General features: G+C 38.0%; 2 non-coding genes across 2 annotated transcripts; one reads left to right on the top strand and one right to left on the bottom strand.

Moving 5' to 3' along the window:
- Window positions 1–1,896: 1,896 nt before the first annotated feature.
- On the bottom strand, window positions 1,897–1,969 carry TRNAV-AAC (transfer RNA valine (anticodon AAC)). Its single transcript has one exon. It is a non-coding gene; the product is annotated as a tRNA-Val (tRNA).
- A 1,231-nt stretch (window positions 1,970–3,200) lies between these two features.
- TRNAR-ACG (transfer RNA arginine (anticodon ACG)) lies at window positions 3,201–3,273 on the top strand. Its single transcript has one exon. It is a non-coding gene; the product is annotated as a tRNA-Arg (tRNA).
- Window positions 3,274–5,000: the final 1,727 nt, after the last annotated feature.

Here is a 5,000-nt window from a genome sequence, read left to right as displayed (position 1 = left end):
CGCGTTAGTTTATGCCTAGCCTTCCTCCACTTCGCGGCAATATACTCATCATGTGTTCCTCCAAAGTTCACTGTGACTTGTTTTGAATCAAATCGCGTGGTGAGATGCATCTTCACTGCATTAAGGATAGCATATAGCGATGTTGAGAAGATTAAGGCTGATGAAGGAGAGCTGCCTACTACAGCCTTCTTTCTACTCACCTTTACAAAGTCTACACCAGCTTTATAATTCAAACCATCTTTGATTATTGTACATGAGACTTAGGACTTTGAGATGTCTTGTAGAATTCCCTCCTTGATCTTTGCTTTGGACCCCCCCCCCCCTTCCAATTCCAGCCAAATCCATTTCGATTGGATTGCTTCAAAGGAGGAAGTGGGAGGTTACAATACCAAAAAGTAGAATCTTCGAGAAGATTTAAAGCGAGATCTTCCACAGGATTCTTTATCCTGCCATAGGACTGGCTATCCACAAAGGGACTAGAAAGAGCTCTATAAGTAGAACATTGTTTAATCCCATGCAGTCATGACCAAATTAAATGTTCTTAATTTCCAGCCTACAGAGGGTGTGCAGGTTAAGACCTAAAAAAATCCAATGCATATTGTGAAAACCATTGTGAAGGGTTCAACTGTTTTAGAGCCATGTTTCTTTTATGTATATTTCACACTCATACTTAGTGAAGTTTCCAAAATGTGTGATCTCATGGCAGGTGAGAAAGATACTGAGTACTTTTGTGGCCTTGAAATGTTTGATGTGAGGCACTCCCTCCTCTTCTCTTCCTCCCTCCTTCCTTTACCATATCTACCCCTTACTCCTTTTTTCCCTCTTGCCTGACACACAGTGATACTAATCCGGCGACAACAAATTAGCCCAAAATGGAACGAGCCAGGGGAGATGCATCATCTCTAATGGGCCTTGGTGCACATGGGATCCATTTCTTGTCGGTGATATCTGTCTGATTCAGATCACTAGGCTATTAGTGTCTTATATCCCCATCCACCACTCCCTTTATGGTGTAACCTGAGAACATAAGATGGGACACGTATCTAATGGGATAGATAGTAGACTTCCAAATGAGATTTTGCTCGTGTGACTAACATGAGTAATAAAAGAGGTCACCCATATTACTGACAGTGGTAAGTCATAGTATGGTAGTGTTGACTTCTTGTAATTTAATTATACTAAATACTAAATGCAATTCAAATGAGGATACTCATGGCGTAAAAGTTTGTCATAAATCATGACCCCTGAAATGGCACAGAAATCAATAAAAGTGATTTCTCTAACTTCATAAAAATGTATCTTACTTTTGGTCGATATCAAGACAGCTGAAATCATTATGACGATTTTATTATATACAAAATACCCAAGACGTCAGCGAAGTCGACATGTTGTTATCAATTATACAACAGCATGGCATTGCACAAGATGTTGGAAACAGATGAAATCACCATGAAATCATCTACCATGACTTGAGGAGAATGAGAACAGCTTAGCTACATAAGTTAGCATGCTTCTTGGTGACATATTCAAGTGACAAATCAATAACGTAGAAAGGAGTCCAAATGAAAAGGCATACTTAAACAATTATGATTGGAAAAAAAAATCAAGTCAACAAGGAAGCACTGACCCATTTAAAATGTCCCTCCACTTCAGCAATGATTCATTAGTGAGTTCATTTCCATACCTAATACTATATACACTTGGGATTACTGTCAGACTACATATACAATTTCTAACAAATCCTTATCAAACTCAAGAATTCTATTTATTTCAGCGAGTTTTATGACGGCGTGCTTTACAGTGCGGACCTTACAAACACATGGAAAGATTTACGCATCGTGATAAAACCGTGGAATTCTGAAAATGTATCTGCTTTAATTATAATTCAAAATGTATTGTGCTCACCAGGGCTCGAACCTGGGACCTTCTGTGTGTTAGACAGATGTGATAACCACTACACCATGAGCACTTGCTTTAAAATTGATTGATTATAATTAAACGTAACACATACGTACATGCACGCGCAATCACACACACACACACACACACACACACACACACACACACACACACACACACACACACACACACACACACACACACACACACACACACACACACACACACACACACACACACTCACACGTGAAGGATTCATGATAAACAGGTTGCACCCACAATGAAGTGAAAAACAGGGATACACTCGAATATGCCTTTTTGCTATGTTGTTCACACACACACACATACACACACACACACAAACGCACATACATACAAAACGCTAATACACACACACACAAACGCACACACACACACACAAACGCACATACACACACACACACACACAAACGCACGCACGCACACACACACACACACACACACACACACACACACACACACACACACACACACACACACACACACACACACACACACACACACACACACACAGGCATGCTTAACGTGAATACAGTAAAAAGAAAAGGAGATGCTAATAGCCACTGTGCTCGTACGTGAGGTTCGGATGTGGACTACCAGAGGCTAATTTTAGCGATCAGCTTCTACCACGATGACCCGTTTCTTGTTGGTTGCGTGCTATCGGACAACCTTTAAATAGGAATCCTTTAAATAGGAATCGCTTTTTTCAAATTAATTCTTGGAAAGTTGAATTGGCATATAGCCTGGAGAATTTTAATAAAATCATATTAATAATACTCGAGACCAGAAATTTGCCTAGAGCTTCTCCAGACTATGCTTTGCGGGAAAGTACGCTGATGACGTCACTTATGACGCTGAACACGAGACAGAGAAACATGCCAACAGAATCCAAGTCTTGTAGTCATATTTAGGCGATCGTCTGGCCATTGACGTCATGAGTTACGTCATGCATGTGTATTTTTTCCGAGGGTCTTGGGTCCTCTGATCGCTAAAGCTGGGTGCACGCGCGGCTTCTGTTTGGGATTGTGACGTCACACTCGTGGGTGTATAAGGTTACCCACTGATCGCAAGACGGGGCTTCGTTACTGTAACTCATTATTGTTCATGTTGAAAGAATGGAATTGTTTCAGTAAGTAATGGAAAGAACTTTGCGGTTCGTTTTGTGACTCACCATTAACAAACATGCCTTAACAAACGTTCATACCTTTATATATATACTATTTTGCAAATTCAGTATTTTTCTTAATGTTCACAAATGTGTAGGCCTTGTGGCGCAACGGATAACGCGTCTGACTACGGATCAGAAGATTCCAGGTTCGAATCCTGGCAAGGTCGTATTGGTTTTCATGTAAAGATAGAAGAAAGTGATAACTCAGTTGCAGGGTAGAGAAAGACCTCTGACAACGATGGTGCCAAATGAAACAATGCCATAACATATACACCGTATTATTATTATTATTATTATTATTATTATTATTATTATTATTATTATTATTATTATTATTATTATTATTATTTATTGATTGATTGAGTTTTTTTACTTTTTTTCAAATATCCCAAATATCTACCTAAACCTGTACTACTCATATCCTCGTAAAACTATAAATTGACTGGTTAAAATATCAAATGACTTGATGAAATTTTAGAGTTGTGAAAACTTATGATCAGTTCTAATTTATTAAGCACAATTATTATATATCAACTAAATATCCACGGGACGCAAAAACGTTTATAAGCAAAGAAAAGGGATATGTTTTCACGACAAAAGAGAAAATAAAAAATCTGAATATGTGCTTCTGTATGACTGCATTTTAAATAATATTGTTCTCGATTCATGGCGATAAAACTGACAGACCAAAATTCATATAACCTAAATACGGGTTATACCGTGATTAATACCTGATTGATACGGAAAAATCATTCCCATCTTTGCGACCTATCACTTGAGTAACGCTGTTCTACCTGATGGAATAGCTCTTCATATAAATTACTTGACGCCAAATAGAAGTGGAACGGTTCCCCATATCGTTTCAGAATCAGGTAATATTTAGAGGGGGAAACAACATTGTCAACCATTCTGTTAAAACACAATAAACAATACATATAAAAAAACAAAATAACTTAACACAATTACTATATCCTAGGTTGTACGTTACGATCGCATGCAAGACGGACCCAAGTAAATGTTTCCGAGGACCTTAGGTATGTCAGAAACAATCCCCTTGCCAAGCTGTCTTTCAAATGTGAGAACTTGTACCCCAGCTTCCGTCAGCTGTTGATGGATGAAGATGTCATCGCGGATTTTGTAACGAAATTCCTTATGGCGGGCTTACTGTACAAAGAAAGAAAATATATATTAATAGCGAAGTATTTCGTATTGCACAAATCGTACCTGTAGGATTATATGTTTCCATTTATTAATTTCTATACCATCATTCCACACAGAAAATTTACTTGTGTCAGACAGAGCAGCTTGAATTACCAAAAAAAAATCTGGTTTACATCAAAATTGTGATATAGCAATTGCTCTAATGACTTATAGATACCCACACGGTCAGTTTAGCTTTATTTCCGACACCAGGAATTACTGTCCTACCATCAAAATTGGCAGGAATATATATATTTTTCAAAATAACTAAAATCTCCATAATTTCCTGACTTTTGGGTCTTGCACTGAAATAGGGTCTTGGCAGGAATAACATTACTACGACATTACGGAGAGTTATGCAAGTGTCAGAGAATATGTCACTGTGACATCATTCACTTTATAATTGATACAACAATGTTTTACGTATCTTATTTAATGCAGCAGATATAGATTGAATCGATCGAATGAGTCTGCTAAAATACCCAGACTGATACAAATGAACTAACCTTTTGCCTCTCCAGAACTTGGCTAATCATTCTGAAAATTCATGTTTTAACTTCTCTTACATAACGTCTGTCAGATGCACTTGGAAACCGTGTTCATGTAGCTCTTTGTATATGTCGGTCTGCTACATAGGGTAATATATTAGAAAGGCTCTCAGTTTGAACAAGAAGGGGTTGTACCCTTATTTAAA

The sequence above is a fragment of the Penaeus japonicus genome, unplaced genomic scaffold (assembly GCF_977035675.1).
Source record: "Penaeus japonicus unplaced genomic scaffold, GWHDUDI00000001_assembly GWHDUDI00000012, whole genome shotgun sequence".
Taxonomy (NCBI): Eukaryota; Metazoa; Arthropoda; class Malacostraca; order Decapoda; family Penaeidae; genus Penaeus; species Penaeus japonicus.
The sequence above is the reverse complement of the archived record's forward strand: the minus strand, read 5'-3'. Positions and strand labels throughout refer to the sequence as shown.